Here is a 20,489-nt window from a genome sequence, read left to right as displayed (position 1 = left end):
TTTGTGTTTTTTTCATTTTTTTCCCCATCCACAATGCTATATTACAGCACCCTGCAGACAGTAAAGTATCTCTTGCTGTGACAAGTTATTGATCTTGTTTTCCTCTGAGAACCCTAACAAGTCAAACTGCAGCTTCCTGATATATACAGCTGGAGCAGTGCTTTGCAAGGGGTACAAGTTACAAAGAGATTTGCTCTCCAGTGTTTAGCAGAAAAATGAAATTACATTAGTATAAATGTGTGCAGTTTTGTCTGGGTAGAGTAAGGATGGTCTAAAGCTTAGCAAGTCTATTCAGCCCATCAGTGGTGATACCACCTCCTCTCCCCTGCTCCTCCTGAGGGTAACCCTGACCGTGTATCCTAAATTCTGAAAAAGGAGGGGAAGGTAAAGAAACATGATATAGGGAAATAATTTGGTTCTCTCAAGGTAAGAACAGGAGAAGAAGGTCTCTTCTGGCTTAATAGAGAATTAGAATCTGCTCTCATCCCACTTATTCCTATTGCTTTAACATAAAAAATGTGATTTGACTGTGCATGGGAAAACAGAGCCACTTTGCTGGGATACACAGAATAGATTTTGTTGATGATCACAAAGTGAATCTGAGGTGAGCTTGAGAGGGACATGTTGACTTAACCTTCTCAACAACCTACTGAGACAGTCATTACTTTGTTGTCAACAGGCAGTGTCATCAGTTTGTGTGGAAAGTTTATTTTATATTCTTTGAACTCTGGTAAGTATAAGGACTAATTAGATGGAAATGCATGATCTACTTTTATCTCAAACAATAATCTCTGACCTTTCTAACTCTGCAGTTCAGTGGACAAAATTATTAATCTACTAAAACTCCTTCTACTTTGAATGCTGCTATGGCCCATGTTGATTCCCTCAGATCACAATCAGCTGGGAGCTCAGAGGATGTGATAGTGTTGTGTAAACCTGGTATTAAAAGTGAAACGGAAATTTTCCTTTAGCATCAAGTTCCCTTTTTTTTTGTTGTTATAAACCACATAATCCTTGCAGGTAAATTATCTTAAGCAACAATCAAGTTGTATTGACTTTTAAAACAGACAGTAGATTATAATTTTCAGTCTACAAGAAAAGTCTTAAAATGTAGCATAAATGAATTATCTCTATTTAACCACTACAGTAGCAATTAGACTGTAATGTCTTTTCAAGTCCAGTGCCAATGCTCAGCTAAGGAAGCAGATGCTTTGCCCAGCTTTTGCCAGGTTTCCATTTGTGAGACTAAAGTTCAAATGTTCTAGTATTATTATTATTACTACTATTAGTATACAGTTACATATTGTTCTATCATTACAATGCACAAAGTAATATTTGCAGCTTCTTATCAGACCTCAGAACTTTATCATGTGAGAAAAGGTGCAAATATGAAGCAAAAAGGACCACAACTATCATAAATAACTAAGAGCTGTCTTTTGTGACAAGATGCCAGAGATCGATGATGCAAGCACTTGGGAAGCTGGATATATAGATGTGAAAGAAATGACTGTGAATCAAATACACTTCACACAATCAGCTAAGCAATAGTCTCAACGTGCCTCCTCCCTAGCAGTACTAAATGGTTTTGGAGGCATCGCCACAGTGGAGAGTCTGAAGGAAGGATCTGAGGCAGGATAACATGCTTGTGTGGTTTGCATCTGTAAGAGCCATTGGAGGTAAAAGTGTTTAGGGTTCTTTGACAGATAAACTTCCTGCTGTATGTTAAGGCTGGCAGCACTGGTACAGGTAAATTATGAAAGGTCTAAGGTATAAAAACAAGAGGCAAAGCCTGACCCTGATGAAGTCAATGGTTATTCCTCTATTCACTTTATTTGGAAGCAGGATTTTACCATAAAATTTTTACATGATATGAAGACACATAGAGAACATGTGAAGAGGGTAATCTGAGTAATAAGAAAGAAAGAAAATTTCTGAAGTCATTCAAAATTCTGCTTTTAAGTGAGCTATATCCTCTTAAGAAGCAAGCGTGAAACAGTCCTGTGAAGGTATTGAGCTTGTGAGAAGGAAGTTCAGAGGCTATTGTTGGTACAGCCTGGTCATGACATCTTGCCTGGTCATGGCATCTTTCCTACAAGATGGTTGTAGTAAAGACTGTACTGTACACTCATTAATGAAGGAAATAATGGGTTTTCTTTGGGCATATTGTGAATAGCATAGAATGTCCTAACATCAAGAGCTGTTACCTAGTTACATATTTAAGGTCATCATAAAACTGAATGTTACAGACTATGCCAAAGATACCAGCTTGTATCCAGATATAATTTTTCCTCCTCCTTTTAGTTATGCAGCTGACTCTGGAGTCATGGTGTCCTTCTCAAGAGATTGCTTACTGAGGGTTGAGGGAGCAATGGCTTTGTGAAAAATAACATCAGCAAGATTATTCAACCACCACCATCCACCTTTTGTTTGTAAATTTTGCCAAAACAACTTCTATAAAATTTTTCCAAGTATCCATACATATTGTCTTCTTCTGGCTCCATGTTGCACAGCCATATCCTGACTGCTTAACTGCGGATCAGGATCAAGTCCTTTCCTTCTCTACCAGGTCTTTGCTGCCTATGAAAAAGCTAGTTGCAGAAACTAATAAAAATCAAAGTATTAAACAGAATCAGAAGTAGCAGAGTTTTCTTCCTTTTGTAGTCCATTTGTCTTAGATCTTTGATTTCAAACAGCAGATTATTGTGCAACACCACAATGGAAGTGCCACATCATGTAAAAGAAACTGCTGGCAAGGTTCACGTTAGAGTAGAGCTCTGAATGCCAACCAGCACCATTCTGAGAGTTTCATTTTTGCTTGCATTGGTACCTCATCTTTCAAACTCTGTCTGTGTGTGTGTTGATGACCTTTACTAATAGAATAAATAATAAATCAACAGCAGGACACAAAATGATTAGCTTCTTTAAAAACTGGTGTTATTGCTGTTAGTGTGAAAGCTCTAACTATTCCATTTTCATTTATTATCTTGAAAATAAATATATATAAGTACACACATATACACACAAGTACACCTACAGAGTAGGAGAACTGCATGTCCATTACCATGGAGCATGGAATGGAAGGAACAAAAACTGGAGCTGAGTGACTTCAGACATGAAATAACACCCAAAAAAAGCAATTCATATACCATATTACTATGCATACTGGACAAAATTTATCAAGCAATGCAGACTACAGGGCTTTGTACTGTTCTGTACTGTATAGCCAAAGCCCAAATATGGGCAATGTTACATTGATCAGACCAGCCTTTCCCAAATACATTTACATAAATATCACCATTGTCATTCTGCTTGTTGCAGTAGAGGCAGGCAAAGTAATGATTTAAAAAGAGGAAGGACTGTACAAGTCAGCACCTCTGCTACTCTGCTCTGGCTTGTATAACAGCAATGGAACATACTTGAGCCAGAGCAAATATTCAAGGTGTTTCTGCACTAGGAAATTGAACAAGGCTGAACACAGGTACGAGAGATGACATGCAATGGTCCAAAGAGTTAAATTGTTACCATAATGCCTAGCATAGATTTGGCCTGATGTAATTAGCACTATCCAAGCAAACACCAGGCACCCCCTTCTGGTGGGAAATAGTTGCATGGCCAGGGTCCGTACCATACTAAGTGACTGCTGGGACACAGAATGATTACTGAGCCTATTTACTGTTACAGATGTAGGCAAAGAATCTCTTTCTCCTTCCTCATATGTTGCCACATATCACTGGTTTCTTACTGCTGGTGGAAGGGGTCACGGAGAGTTGAGAAGTTAGTAGATTTGTGCTGGAATTGTATGCCTGTATCTCAAATACTATGTGCAGCTGGTCCTGCCCATCTCAAAAAATAATGTAAAAGAACTAGATGTTCAGAAGAAGGCAGCAAGAAAGATTAAATATTTTGAATGGACCATTATAAGAGGAATGACTGACTACTCTCTGAATCTCTAGCTTGGAATGATGACAGCAGGAGGATAGCATTACAGACATCTGTAAAATCATGTCCACATCTTCCTTCTCCCAGTACAAACACTTTGGGCAAGTACTGCTGTCAGCAAACAAAAGGAGCTCTTTCTTCAAGCAGTTTGTAGTTAAACTGTAAAGTTCATAGGATGTTTACATAATTTCAAAAGGAGACTGGACAGATTCCTGGGGAAATAAATTCTGTGGGGTTTACTAAATATATATGAACTACCTCTGGCTCAGTAAGGCTCCAAACCAGAAGTAATTACAGTCTGAAAGAGCTTTCAGAAATATTATATGCCTACCCTGATTTGTACTCCCTAGGCATCCATTTCAGCCAGTGCTGGAAGCAGGACATGCAGGTGGGTGTACTGTTGGTCTGATACAGTTCTTGTGTACTCTTATTGAAGTCAAAGGAAACAAAGTCATGATATGGGAGCGGTAGGTGAAAGGAGAGCAGTTTGGCTGCCATACGAAAGCTCCTGAAATCTGCCTATGACTCAGGTGGACCATGTCAGCTAAAGAGCCAATGAGTTCAAGGACTATTTATATTCCTCTTCAGAAGAAACAGAACATAATGAGAGGTCTGAAAAGGAGATAGATATTACAACAGTACCAAAGTGAGCCAAAAATCAATGGACCTGTGTTTACTGCCCACAGAACTGTAGCTGTGCCCACAGAAATACATACAAACCAGTGCTGATAAAACTCAACAAGGCACTTAAAGTAATTACCCAGTCCAGAGGCTGAATCTAGCTGTTTCTCACAGTGGGGTTTTTTTAGAATTTCTAGTGTCTTGAAGATTTACTGACCAGTATCTTTTTTTATTCATTATTACTCCTAATATCACACATTACATAAAATTGGCATCATTATGATGCAAAAACATTAACTTTTTGATTGAAATCAACTATAGAGAAGTTTCAATTTTCTTGCAGGGAAGATGTGAAAATTATTTCCATAGCTTTCATGTAAAATTTATATAGAACCTCAATTATTTCTCTATCCATGAAGACAAACTACAAAAGTATTGGTAAGTAGAGAATACCAAAGTACATTTGTACTTTCTATGTATTCTTTGAGCAATCTCACTAAAACAAAATGTAAGTTTGTATGACATAAGCATTAGGCTAATATTAAGACTGATAAAAGACAAGTGATTTTGTGATTTATTATAATCTGACTGTATAGTAACACTCTACCACCACATTCTGAAAGACATTCATAAAAAGAAAGCAATTTGCATCAAAACTTCATGGTCACCAGCTGAGATTTTACTTGTCTGGGGAGTAAAAAAAAAAAGGTAGCGTGTCTATTATAAAACAAATACCGACCTTTTACTGCAAAACTATTGCTCATGAGTAATAAAATTTCATTTGGCTGTGAATTACTCTAATGGTGTGGCTTTTTGCTGTAGGGATTGTGCAAGAGGACCTGTAATTTTGTGTTTCAGACGTCATTTAACTGCTGTTATTCTACAGTATGATTCATATTTTCCTTCTAGGAACAAATTCTTTCACTTTCTTTGGTAATTACATTTCTAGTTAGCTTCTCTCATTTTTTCCCTATATACTTGTCATAATCCCCAAAATATACATTACAACGTAAAACTGTATTTTAAAGAGTAATTGTGTAGAAGAATAGTCATTATCTGTACTATAGATATAAAAAATCTAAATTATTATTTTGTCTACGTGAGGGTTTTGTTTTTTTTTAAATTGAGTGACTATTTCCAGAACATACATTGCATTATTTTTTTTTCTAAAGATATCATAAGCCTAAGGAAAAGAAATGGAAGAATATAAATAATTTCAGAGAGAAGATAGATTTCCTATTCCTATAGAAATCGGTGGACAAGTACTCCAGAAATGGTATTTCTAAATGTCTTTTAAATGCTCTTGTTGCTTTCTAGGAAGCTGAGACATAAATCTGAGTGAGATGAGAAGAGACTAGAACATTTATTTCTGACACTCATGTAAGTCAGAGCTGTAGTCAGTAGGCTGCCATGTAAAAGGCAGGCACCGTTTCACTACATCTGCCTGTTTCTGAATGAGCTGGCCTTTGTGGTGCATTCAGTGCTGTGCAGAGCAGAGCTCAGTGCAGTGTGTGAGCATGTGTGTGCGTGGGTCTGTGAGGGTTCACATACATGTTATAAACACAATGAACACAGCTACAGAAGCAGGCTCTCTGAGGACTTGGAAGTCCTGTTCTATAAATCTGAGGCATTAACTGGTAGACTGATGCTGAGGTGTTCAAGTCAGTGAAATAGAGATGTTTTGGGGCGTGTGCAGGAAAAAAATTTTGGTACTTAAAAGTATATTCACCTTGCATTTCACTTAAAAGCATATGATCATATTTATTCTTTTGGGTACACTTCAGAAAAAGAAGGCATGAGATTCAAACATAATTAAAACATTCAAGTGTTTAAGAGTGCAAACTTTTCTACAGAACTGGAATTCATGTCAGGATTGTGAACAAACCAAAATAAGCAGAAATTCTAACCAGTGAGAAAGAGATTTAAAGGGAAAAGTAGCTAATAATGAAATAAATATTAAGAGATGACCTTCTAAGATATGAAATGTGTTAACATTGATGAAGTACAAATAAAATAATGCAAAGGATAAAATGAAGTAATGCTATAAACAGCTACTTCACAAGCACTCCTGTAATGAAAAAACGCCTACTACCAACTCACAGAATGTGTGGCTCATTGCTGGCAACAGCGCTCTGAATGTTATGCTCAAACAGAAAGGGAAATATTTGTCATTGTGTGGAAATCAGACATTTTATCAGTGCAATAATTAGGGGCACACAAAAAAACAGATTATAACCCCACAGAGAACATTCTTGATAAACTTCAGATTTTGTGCTACTAAAAATTAAATACTTGAGATCAAACTTGACTTGAAAGGCCATAATAGACATTTCTTTTTTTAATGAAACACCACAGGATGTGGTACAAAGGAAAAAGACTTGGAAGAACAGGTGCACTTAATTTGCTTATCAGCATACACAATAAAGAAATGAAAAAGAGAGAAAAACAGAGATTAATGATGCAAGGGCTCTTATAAATTGATCAATGAAATCAAGGCAGCCTGCAAATAAATGACACATTCTCTTCATTTTTAATTCCTAAAATCTATTGGGGCAAACAAAAGCAATTGGAACCAAGGAAGATGGGAGTTTGAAAAGAAGAAACAGTTTAATGGATCTAGGGAGTCTGAAAAATATATGTAAGGATGTAATGGTATGGCAGTACACTAAAGACAGATTAGAGATTAATTTTGTTGGTAAAATATGAACAAGCAAGCAGAAAAATAATTTTTAAAAAGGTCAGAGATTATTATGTTTGAATGAAGTACCTGATGCAGAACAGTAAAAACCAGGTGATAATTCATGATGTATCTAGTCATTCCAGGCAGCATTTTGAAACTGATTTATTCACACAGAGGTGTCCATTAGCCACCAATAGCTGGTAATTACAGTTTTGTGTTTTGCTTTGGTTTGGTTTGTTTTCCAGTAACTTTACTAAGTAACATATTAGCCGGCAATGTATCACATTAAGCCTAGACAATATTTACTATACACAAGTTTTGCAGTGAGTTTCCTGTGAGTAACAGAAGACAAGACATATCTGAAAAACTGTGAAGGTTTGAAAAGGATTGATTTTTGGCTATAACGAGCAGTCTGTGCTACCAGCAATCCAACAAACAAAGGAGCTGAAAAACACGCGCACATGCAGCCAGATACCAACCAAGCCAAAAGAAGAGTCACAGCACTTTTGATTTACTTTGCTGTTGAATCATCCACACTATCCGAGACTTCATTTGTGTAATTAACGAATGGATGGTACAGGATGGACCTGCAAAAGGTCCTTTTTTTTAGCATCCACCTTTATAAATCCAGTTGACTGGACGGCAGAAGGCAGAAATACAAGGAACTCTGTTAGAACAAAGCAATGTCGAAATAGCTCATGGCTTCATAGCACTGTAACTGAAAAAGAGAGGTCACAGGTGTTACAGCATGGAATGGACAGCTTAGAACAAGCAATCTCACATACTTGAGGCCTTCTGATAGTTAGACAGCCACAGCTACTAATGGAAAGATGACCTGTCGTAATGAAACTGTGACTGAAACGTGAACCTGCAGAGCCTTTTGCACTGCCACAGAGCAGAGGGAAGTCAGAGGAAGTAAGACAAGCATCATCAGCAACAGTCTAGAAAGTGTGCTTTGGGGGAGAAGAGTAAATTAAACCCACAGAACAGGACTACAATGCGTCCTGATGCTATTATTAACTGAAAATATTAGTAACAGCATCTACAAATGTAATGTGTTTAAAAGGGAGCACAGCGTTCTTGAAAATAACAACAGCATAAGAAATGACTTTAAGATAATGTTTCTTGGTCACTGTCTCCTTTTTGTGCTGAGCTGCTGAAACAGAATGTGGGTTTTCTATTGCTCTGAGCAGCTTAACCTTGCCCCTCTTCCCTCCTGCCAACACAGAGAGAAATGGAAAGAGTGAGAAATTCTCTCATATCAGATAAAGAATTGGAAAGGAATCTGAGCACAACTAAAACATTTACAGGGCAGATCCTAATTTGGTGAAAATCAATTGAAAGCTGAAATAGCAATTTCCACAAGCTAAACACCTAAGCCTTAATATGTCCATCACAGTTTAGAGCAAAAAGTGGTTTAAGTCTAGGAAAAAACTTCAACTTGAATAATCTAGTGCTACAGAAATATTTTTAATAGATACATCTGTACTAAACAATAGATGCAAGTTGAAATAACTCTCAGCACAGAAACAGGAGAACACGTATTTCCCAGTATTTTACAGTTAATGGTCAATTATTCAGGTCAGTCATTTGATAGAGTTGCTAATCGTGAGCTACAAAAATAACTGAATGTTTGATTTGTGTATGTCTTGCTTAAATAATAAAACAGGCATTCTAACTAAGGAATATCGTCATGTCAATTATACAGATTGGGTCTGCAGATTAATATGCTTTAATAATAAATACAAAATAAATATTTTGGAGGTTGAGAAAAGAAATGTGTTCATGTGCATGAATGTTTATGTATATTGAGGATTTTAGTCACAGGGCTACTTGATTAGATAAATCAGTCAATAATAATAAATCAATAAATCAGTTTACTGAATGTAGAGCACCTATATTATTTTAATGACTAAACTCATGACCCTTCACATGTAAAAGGCTTGCAGCCTTCCAGCAGCAGAATTAGACATAGGAAAAGCTTGAGGTGCAGAAGAGCTTGGCTGCTCCCCTCCTGAATATGAGGAGCTTGGCTGGAGGCTCAGCAAGTGCCCTGCCAGCACACCTCCAGGCAGCTGCAGTTGCTGCAGTAAGAAGGGCATTAATGAGGTGAATAAGTGTGTAACAAACAGTCTTTATGAAGCAAAAAAGTAACAACAGGAGAACTCCAGACAATAGTTAATCCGATAGCCATGTGTTTGCCCACACTATTTCTCAACTGGCATATTATGTGAACCGATACAGTAATTGTGTTTACAAATGAACGATCAGACATTAGGACATGGAGGATTTGACCTTGCTTCATGTCAAAGCAGTGGAATAATGCCCACTGACATGACTAGGGCAGCATCACATGCTCCTGCCTTAGCCCCACAAAATACTTTAAGTGGGCAGGACACTGTATTTACAGGAAGCAGTTTGTCAGATTTTGGTGTAGGCAGAGGATCTGTGCTCCCCATTGATTAAATGCCTGACTAGTGTGTACCACTTCAGCTCATAGCAGTGGTCCCCCTCATTCTCTGGGCTTATATAAACATAAAACAATACCTGAAATGACAAAAGGCATTTTTATCAAAGCTTATAAAATACTTCATGGAAAGAATAATAGTAAATTTATTGTCAGAATAAGGAGCTTTCTAGATTCTCCATCAAATCCTAAAGATTGTATCAATCCTAAAATACAGCCTCAAAGAGATAATAAATACAAACTGTATAACATGAATTACATCAAAATTAAAAATAGATTTTTACTTACAAAATGATTTGTTTCTAATTTGAAAATAGAGTTTAGCTGGCATAGTAAAAGGATGGGATCTATGACAAGGTTATAACACTAATACACAAAATACACAGAATTTTAGCAGTCCTGTGGTTTTCTAGTTAAGATTAATTTTGTCTTTGTGTTACTGCCACTGTTTCTCATCACTATAAATGAGATGGCTTAGGAAAGCCAACCAGAAATTCAGAATTGCACTGTATCTTGGAGGATGATGGACATCTTTAAACTTCTTCTGAAAGATAACATGTATTTCATTTTATATTTTTATTAATTCCCCAACTTAGAAAAATTGCAGAACAGATGCAGAATCCTCACATAACAGTATCCTCTATACACTTTCTATAACAGCAAGTATTAGGTCCACTGTGACACAGATCCATCATAAAAAGTATTATATACATGATTTAACAGTTTATTGACTCTTTCACATAAGCCAGAATATGGGTAACCCATGAGGATTGCCTGAGGCGATCTACTCTCCACTCAGCACTTGCCACAACACACCTGGAGTACCGTGTCCAGTTCTGGTACCCCCAGTTCAAGAAAGATGAAAACAGACTGGAGAGGGTCCAAAGGAGGACCACAAAGATGATCAAAGGGCTGGAGAACCTGCCTTATGAGGAAAGACTGAAGGAGTTAGGTCTTTTCTCCCTGGAGAAGAGAAGGCTCGGGGGGGACCTCATCACAGTATTCCAGTACTTAAAGGGTGGCTACAAAGAGGACGGAGACTCACGCTTTACCTGGAGCTATGTGGAGAACACAAGGGACAACAGGTACAAGTTGTTCTGGGAGAGGTTTCATCTCTATATAAGAAATACATTTTTTACAGTGAGAACAATCAATCACTGGAACAACCTTCTCAGGGATGTGGTAGAGTCCCTGTTGTCAGAGGTTTTCAAGATGCGATTGGACAGGGTTCCTTTCCCATGAAAGGGTGGGTAAGATGATCTTTCAAGGTCCCTTACAACCTGGGCTGTTCTATGATTCTGTGTCTCTCCTCCAGGCTGAACAAGCCCTGGTCCCTCAGCCTCTCCTCACAGGACATGGTAATCCAAGTGATCCAGAACCCAGACAGCTCGGAGGCCCTCTGCTGAACTTGTTCCAGCACTTGTTCACTACCTTTCCTGTACTGGGGAGCCTAAAACTTGGGCAGACTATCCAGACAGGATCTCATGAGTGCTGAGCAGAGGGATATAATCCCTCCCTTCAATGTCCTGGCTGTGCCCCTGTCAATACTGCCCAGGGTGCTGTTGACCATCTCTGCAGCCAGGGCACACTGTTGGCTTATGCTCAGCTTGGTCCTGCCCCCAGGTCCCTTTTGCAGAGCTGCTCCCAGCCAGGCAGGCCCCAGCCTGTGCCCTTGCACCAGTGCTTCCTGTCCCAGGGCAGCGCTTGGTGTTTGTCCTTGCTGAATTGCACATCCCATTGGCCTGTTCCTTCAGCCTGTGTAGGTCCCTCTGAATGGTAGTCCTGCCCTCAGGTGTGCACCTGTTCCTCCAAATGGGTGTCATCTGCAAATGTAAAAAGACTGCACTCCATTGCCTCCTCCTGGTCACTGACAAAGGTGTTAAAAAGGGAAGGTCCCACTACAGCCCCCTGTGGTACTCCACTTCTTCCTGATATCCAGGTAGACTAAACGCCATTAATGACAACCCTCTGAGCATGATCATCTAAACAATTATTTACACATGCCATAGACCACCCACTCAGACTATAACATCCTGATTTTCTTACCAGAATATTTTAGGAGAGCATGTTAAAAGCCTTGCTAAAGTTGAAATGAATGACATCCACTTTCATGTCATTTCACTTTGCCCTCCAATGTTCTGCATTCAGTTTCTTTTCTCAAAATGCTTCTGATACCCTTAGTGTATGTGGTTTCATCTTTAAGAGAGTTCCTGAGAACATAGGGAATTTTTAAGTATTCTAACTTTCCAAGTACAAACAGTAAATTTTCATGTCCTGATATTACATTTCTTTAAAACCTGTTTTGGCTTGTCTAATCCTGTTGTCAAGATCACAGTTATTTATCATCTGTTGGCTCTCTTTCATATCTATTATTAGAAAATATATGCAACTATATGTTCTTTCTGACAATGATTTACAAACTGCAAAAAATATGATTCTGAAGCTCAATGATACTCAATATGGCCCTCCATTTGTAATGGTGCCCTTTAATCAAATATGATCCACACTCCACAGGAATGTTTAAAGGTTTTTAAGTACAATTATCTGGTGTCACTACAGTTGCGCATATTTTTCAGGCACCTGAATCACTTCCCATAATCCCCTAGCTTATTCGTCTGTGGTATCTTACCCAGCAATAGAAAACATTTTCAACTTTGATCAGTCATCAATATCAATGGACTTTTAAAAAAATCCTCTTTTTCTCTTAAAAAATTTTGAAAACACACTTTATCTATTTAATCAGTGCAGAGATTACTTTTTTCCTGCTGGTATTTCTTCAGTAATATTCCATCCTTCCTCACTGCTTCCACATTGCTTTTGAATTTATTCTTAGAATAAAATTTCTTCATCTACATTTTTCAGTTGAATTTTCTCAAAATGCCTTGTGGATCCCAACTCTGCAAGCCTGCGGTATGACAAAGCTGTATGCTTGAGCCCTAGCTGATGAACAGATGGGCAGAGAAGAGCTGATTTCTCCACCTTCTCACATGGTCTCCAGAGCAATTCTCACTCTGACTTCCTTCTGCTATTTCTCCTTCTTTGAGGATGGAAGTGTCACTCAGAGAGATACCACATACAATTGCTGTGAAGACACAGCAAGTCCCAAAAGAGTCTGAGCTCAGAAGACAAAGACAGACCAGGAAGCAGACTGGTACCTATAAGCCTGCATATGAGAACAGATTCCAACACAAAGTGGAGGGAGTTAGCTTAATTTAGACCCAGTTATTTTTGACAGAGGTTATATCTATGCTCCGGGAGATGTGATATCAACATGGATAAATTCACCTGAGCAATCTTTAGTTGAGATAATTTGGTCAACTATACATTGAAATTAGGACATTGTGGACTCAATCTCCCAAACCTGGAAATTGGGCAGGTTTCTGCAGCACAGGCTGAAATCTCAGTGCCAAAAAAATGTTTTCCTGTTTATTAACCAAACAGATTAAAGTTGTGCTTTTCTTTCCTGTGCTACAAGCTTATCTCCAACTGGGGTGTACTCTCCATTAACTAGTTTTGTTTTAATGCCATTGCCTGAGTGCATAGAGGATTGACTAGAATGTTTGACAGAGTGATTTCCCTGTTAACCTGTTCACGTCCAGAAGTTGCCCAGGTGGAACATGTGCAAAATGTGAATGTGGAAGTATGATTTACTTGTGCATTGCGATTACACCTGTGGGAGAACCATCCATTATCTCTGTATATTGCTATAAGTCATGTTCCATCTGTTAGTGTCTTTGCAGTTTACCCTAGCGTTACGCCATGGGAGACATGGACAAATAAGATTTTTTTTCCACCCTTTTTCTTTTAAGCAGAGAACCACAGCATTTATACCCTTGAGACATATGTAAGACAAAGGGAGGTGGCAATTTTTATTTAAATAGGGAGGTACTATTCTGCAGTGTCCCAGCATAGGAAGCTTTTAGTCCTGACTACCTAAAAGAAAACAAGCAGTACTAATCTAGAAGGTCTATGCAGAATTAAGCAGACAAAGGACCTGTGCCTTTTTCAGTTTCTGTGTGCCTTGTCTTGCTGCTGCCATTGTTCTTAGGCTGTGTATCAATGGCAGCCATTAAATTATTTTGGAACAATACATCTTCCAGTCCTTCTTTTGAAGTAAGTGTTGAAGTAAGTGAAAATTTAATCTACTTCAGCAGGTCAATCAATTGCAGCATTGGTGCTGATATCAATACATGCTTGAAACCCTTGAACTGTCTTTAAGGCCCTGCATCCATTCCCATTGTCTCTCTTTATGAGTCTTTTTCTTAGCTGAGTTGATCAAGCTGTATACTTGGCTAGGAACTTCAGCTAACTAATACTATTAACCTAACTCAATGTGACTTTCAGTGTTGCTGTTAAAATTTAACTCTTTATGGTGCAACCAGTCCTGAGGCAGGGGTTCTAATTTTGCAGGGGATTTTTTTTGGGGGGGGCTGATGAGTTAATTTTGACTCCAGTCAAAGAATGCTAAGGAGCCTACCTCTAATAAACTGTGATATACTATCAGAACCTCTGATATACTATCAGAACCAAGGAATTCTTAAACTCAGGGCTTTTTACCTGTTTAAAAAAAATAAAGAAAGACTGCTGACTGATGGGAAGTCACTTAGCAAAAAGTAAAGATGATTTGAACGGAGTAGCTTTGAAGTAGATGGCAAAAACTCAACAAGTTCCTATGGGGTGCAAACAGTTTCACCAGAGAATTTAAGAACATTTCATTTGTTCCACATAAGTCTGCTTCAGTGCTCCCAGCTCATAAATAATAATGTAGGTGCTCTAAAAGGCAACCATTCCTCTTTGTTCATTTTCTTTCACCCACAAAAAGAGAAAAAAAAAAAACACACAGAAAAAAAACCTAGAAAAAAAACTCCACCCCACAAACAAACAAACAAAAATTACAAAACACACAGTGGAATCCAGAATGCCTGGAATCAGAAGAAATTATAATGTTTATTTGACACCATATCACTGAATATATGCGTGGTAACCATAATGAATACGTGAATAATATGTGATTTTTGAAAATCTTTTTTTTCTTTCATTGCAAATGTAATGGTTCTTTTAGGTATCATTCACTGTTTGGAATGAAGTATTTAAGACAGTACTGGTCATGGGATTTTTTTCAGAGAAGAGTTTGAAGAGATAAATGACCATTTGAAATAAATGTTAACTGGTAAACTTGAATGTAAGTAAAAATTAAGACATAATCTTGGATTCAGGAGATATTTTTGTAGCATATCTTTTAACATTTCAAGGAGATTTATACATATATATTTCATCAGGAATAGTGCCAAGATACTTTTTTTGTCTGTTTTTGTTACTATAGTAACAATATCACTTTTGTTAACAAGAAAAATGCTTAAAACTTCTGTATAAGCCTGAATGGCCAGACTCCTTAGAGATAATTTCTAAATTCATAGAATCATAGAATGCTTTGGATTGGAAGACACCTTTACAGGTCATGTAGTCCAACCCCCCTGCAAGAGCAGGGGCATCTTTAACTAGATCAGGTTGCTCAGAGCCCCATCCAACCTGACCTTGAATGTTTCCAGAGATGGGGCCTCCACTACCTCTCTGGGCAACCTGTTCCAGTGCCTCACCACCCTCATTGTAAAAAATTTCTTTTTTAAATCCAGTCTAAATCTGCCCTCCCTTAGTTTAAAACCATTGCTCCTTGTCCTGTCACAACAGGCCTTGCTAAAAAGTCTGTCCCCGTCTTTCCTATAGGCCCCCTTTAAGTACTGTAAGGCTGCTATAAGGTCTCCCTACAGCCTTCTCTTCTGCAGGCTGAACAACCCCAACTCTCTCAGCCTGACCCCATAGGAGAGGTGCTCCAGCCCTCGGATCATTTTCATGGCCCTCCTCTGGACCCGCTCCAACAGCTCCATGTCCTTCTTGTGCTGAGGGCTCCAGAGCTGGACGTGGTACTCCAGGTGAGGTCTCACCAGAGCAGAGGGACAGAATCACCTCCCTCGACCTGCTGGCCATGCTTCTTTTGATGCAGCCCAGGATACGGTTGGCCTTCTGGGCTGCGAGCGCTCATGTCCAGCTTTTTGTCCATCAGTACCCCCGAGTCCTTTTCCACAGGGCCCTTGATCACATCATCCCCCTGCCTGTATGGAAGCTGAGGATTGCCCCGATCTGGATCTGTTCCATGATCTTCCCAGGCACAGAAGTGAGACTGACAGGTTGGATCCCCCTTTCTAAAAAATGCTTTGTGGTCCCTCTTTGAAACATTTTCAGCACGTTTATGTAACCGACATTATTTTAATTGAATAGATTTTGTTCAACCACGTTTTAAATATGTATTGCTAGAACACAAATGGTGTTGCATCAGATTCAACTGTACTATGGATAGAGCACGTAATAGAAAACCTGAAAATAAACAAAAGGAAAAATTAAACCAACTGTGTGTGTTCGTGTGATAGATCTCAAGTTGGCCTCAACTTTGAGGCTTGTGCACCTAGACATTCTGGTCTGATTTCTTTCCACAATTAATTATAATGAAAATCAGGATTCATAATTTCTTACATAGAGAAAATTCAAAGTGGCTAGATTAGGCAAGTAAAAATAGAATGGACTTATACACCAGGCTCCCCTGCCTACTGTGTTCTTGCAGGTAAATCCTTGCTATTGCATTTAGCCTTGCAATTTGGAGCAAAACTTTCTCAGTTCCCCCTGTTTCCAAGGCAGTTTGTCTTTCACTCAGTGCTGAGATGTGTCACTGTTCCCTGCTCCTCTCAGTAATCCCTCTCTTCTGCCTGACATCCTACTTCTTTCTATGTTTCTTTCAGTGCTGTCTTCTTTCTGCTACATCTTGCAACGTCTAGAAGTTTTCGTCCTCCTCTATTTGCTCAGTTGTTTCCAAGCAAAACAAAAATATCTCCCTCTCCAGAGAGTTCCCCCGAGCCACAATTGTATTGCAAGGAACGGCACGCAGCTGAAGACAAACAGATCAACCTTACAGAATTTCACACTCCTATACATCTGACCAGAGGCATGTTTCCCCAACTTCAGTGTCCCCATTTACACAAGAAACATATCATAAACATAGCTCTGCTCCAATAAGAACAAGAAAGAATCTTCCAGATCGATTTGCTGAAACTCTACTCATCCACTCTCAGTGCCTATAAGTTTTTCTCATTTCCTTATACCATCCCTTCTTGTATGTTTTTCATGCTGCACCTGATTCAGTTCTTCAGTTAAACTGAATATGTGGTTTAAATGGTTATGGTCCTGAAGAATTGTCAGCTACTTTACTAGAGGAGTCTTCCTCAAGTATCACACAGAGAATCTATCAAAGTTGTTTTCCAGTGCTCTTAATTCAAATTAATTCATTACATGTCAAGCAGAAACCTATCAATTTTCTTGAAACTTCAACTTTTGCCTCAATCATACACTGAAAATTTGTGGGGAAAAAAAATAAATTAAACAAAGTCAACAAGGTGCCAAGCAGATTGACAGTTGTGACATAAGAGCTATTGTGAGCTATAAAGTCAGGCTATAACTTCTTCCATAAAGTCAAGTGTATGAGAACAAATCCTTGTCTCTTTAACCATATTTTACAACCTATCATAATTTCACTAAGATTTAGGCAGAAATTTATCACTCAGTTCAATGAAGTATATTGCTTAAAAATTACTTAGCCAAACTCTTACAGATGTCCATTGAAGTTTTGGTTCAGTTAAGACTCACTGAAAGGAGTGAATTGTGCCTTTTAATCATTTAGTCCAAGCAATATCTAACATAAATTGCTAGGCAAACTAAGATTATCATCTGAAAAGAAAAAAAAATATTTGCAAAGTTAGATGACAATTTATAAAATTAGTCTCTGCTCATTGCTTGATTCAATCCTGTTCCACCAATCCATGGAGCAATGTACACTGAAGTCAGGGGGATTTCAACTGATTCTCATCAAACATGCTCTTTGACATTGTGTTTTTTAATTTAGTTTATGCTAATTTTTTTCTGCATAATTTTATGTGATTTTTTTAAGATTTTATGAATATTGAATTGTAATGAAAGAGATTTTACTTTAATCCAAAACATTTTTCCAGAAGTTAGAATGAGCCTCTGCTATGCATTTGGAAGGGTTACTTGCATTTAAAAAACAACTTAAGGGGGCTTGGATATGGATTTTCATATAAAATAAAAAGAATTGTCCTCCTAAAAATTATACCAAAAGGAAGCAGCAACCTTACAGTGAACAACAAAAAAAGCCTCATCCCAATGTTTTGGTTTGTTTGGGGTTTTTTTCAGAAAGAAATCCTTAGGTACAATTGTTAAATCATCACTATTATTTGTGAAAATAAATAATACAAGAAAAAAATAATATACAGAAATATAAATAATATACAGAATATAAATAATAATACAGAAAAAAAAAATACACCCTGTTACGAAATAGTCACAGTTAAAGCAAAGTACTACTGTGGAAACACAGTGGGAGAGTAAAATCTGTTTATGGCAGGATAGGTAGGCATACTGTGAAAAACCCAGCTACAGTTAAATGTGGAGAGGTTTTATTTCAGGTAGCCCACAGGAAGCAATAATGTTCTTTTCTTAGGGAGGAGTGGGAGGACTGTGACAGAAAGAGAATCAGAGAGAAACTGAGCTTTTATTACTGAGAATATGGCTAAAGTACGTACTGTGTTCTTCAGGCTACAAGGCAAGCCAAAGATTATATTTCTAGTGTGCTGGCTTTTCTCTGCTGACTATCCAAGTCCATATTCTAACTCGTGGTATGTGTGCCATGAGTTACCCCATTTTAAGTGGGTAGCATTAATGTGCTGTAAATCAGTGCTCTAGCCCATCTAATGATACTCTGAGACATTTCAGGAGGAATATGGCTGTGGCTAGGTTTGTTGCAACAGGAACAATAGAAGTAGTCTCAGGAAAAAAAAGAGAGACAAAGAACTTTTATCATGGCACATGAGTATGGACTGATTACATCTTGGCTAATGCAAATATTGTCCAGGAATATTTTATTTTTATAAAAAATAAAAAAGCAGATTAAAGTCAAATGAAAAATTTCACAAAATTGTTTTCAAAGACTAAAACTGTCTCAGTTTAAAAAAAAAAAACAAAACATTTTTAATGTTGATAAGTTTCATAGCTATATATTAAAGACAAAATGTTATTTAAAATTTCACTTTAGTCCAAAATTTGTCTCAGTTTTATGTATAAAAGTGTAACAGTTTAATATTCTAAATCTAAGTAACCCTTTTTTTTTTTTCTTGAAGAAAATCTGTCAGGTGCTAACAGCAGAGAAAGCCAGAATTTCATTTCTCTGAACATTCCAAAGAGGCTTCATTTTGGGTAACCCACAATAATACATAAAAGATTACTTTGTGGACCCTTTCAGTAAAGTAAAACAGTGATTATTCTCACAGATCTAAATGGGCTACATGAGGTGCATAGGCATGTCATTTTTTCCATTAGATGCAGAGGAAGACAATATCAGATGAAAGGGTATCAGGCTGGAAGTGCTGGTATTGACCACAGTGTGCAAATATAAACACATGAAAAAGTATCACACAGGTAACTCTGTGTAATCTCTATGAAACATTGTCACATCAGTGAAATAATGAAAACAATTGTTTGAGATATTACAACAGCATCCATCACTACAGTATCTCAATACTGTTTCTCTGTTACAGTTTATGCACACATACAAAAACCTACGACATGCTGAAACATGAATACTTCCCCTTCTGGGTAGCCGAGCTCAGGCGAGTTACAGCAGTTCAGACAGGCCGAACTAACGAGAAAAACAATCACACTTCAAGCCCATAGTCCATGCATGGTACAACGTACCTTTAGTAGCCTCTTGTCTTGATTTGTTAGGTTTTATAAAGAGTTGATTCTGATTTCCAGTGTAATACTGTCCTTGTACAGTGATTTGCTTTTAGTATGTTAATTTTAGAGCATTTTCCCCAAATTCAGTTTCCGTATTACAAATTTAAAGTATTTTAAGAACACTTTTGTGCCACAATGTTTTGGTTTTTTTTCAGTCTTATAAGAATAAGAAATCTAGTTGTTCACCTACAATTTTTTTCTCATGAAATACCCAGGTCGGTTGTTAATCTTTCCTGTATTTTCTAAGCAGTTGATAAAATAGCATTGACTAGTTTTATCAGTATTTATTATATGTTCTGTATAAATTGGAAGCTCTTTGTTGAAATTAAACACCTTTTATGGTTTTATAGGGCAACTCCTACTACCTTTACAGAGAAGTAACTCATACTTCGAGATCAATGGGACTACTCCTGTAATTGCATCCCAGTTAGGAGTAAAGCTACACCATTTATTTCTTACATTGTATTAGAAGTCATAAATAGTGCTTTTGCTCTCCACAAAGTTTGTTTCACTGGAGAAGTTAAAGGCTGCAGTGTAAACAGGAATTAGCCATTTCATTGCTGTGACTTCAAAACTATTCTCAGAGCAAAGACAAGCCAGATAATAAAATATGAGAACATGCTTCCTTTATGCACTGTGCCTTCTTCTACTGGTGAACCCTAAAACAAAATCAGGGGGAGACTTTTTGCTCTTGTGCTATTCCATAATATTGTTGATTTGATAAAACTTTTTCTGCTCATTAGAATCAGTAGGTAAGTTTCTTCCTGTATATGTTGCAAAACTTCAAAATGTGAACTTTGATGAATAGCAGCCTAAAACTAGCAATGTGATAAATGGAAAATTGACTAGGAAAATACAGAATTAAACACAGCCAGAGTTAAAGGAATACTTTTCCTTAATTTTCTGTGAGGATGATAATGTTACGCA

The 20,489-nt window shown here is 37.6% G+C and overlaps 1 long non-coding RNA gene across 1 annotated transcript in view; it reads left to right on the top strand.

The window, feature by feature from the left end:
* Window positions 1–678: 678 nt before the first annotated feature.
* The window catches only part of LOC140647616 (uncharacterized), a 57,574-nt gene continuing 37,763 nt past the window's right edge, over window positions 679–20,489 (top strand). Inside the window, exon 1 of the long non-coding RNA XR_012040869.1 lies at window positions 679–730. This is a non-coding gene — a long non-coding RNA (uncharacterized lncRNA). The remainder of the gene's footprint in view (window positions 731–20,489) is intronic.

Source organism: Ciconia boyciana, chromosome 2 (genome assembly GCF_034638445.1).
Source record: "Ciconia boyciana chromosome 2, ASM3463844v1, whole genome shotgun sequence".
Taxonomy (NCBI): domain Eukaryota; kingdom Metazoa; phylum Chordata; class Aves; order Ciconiiformes; family Ciconiidae; genus Ciconia; species Ciconia boyciana.
The sequence above is the reverse complement of the archived record's forward strand: the minus strand, read 5'-3'. Positions and strand labels throughout refer to the sequence as shown.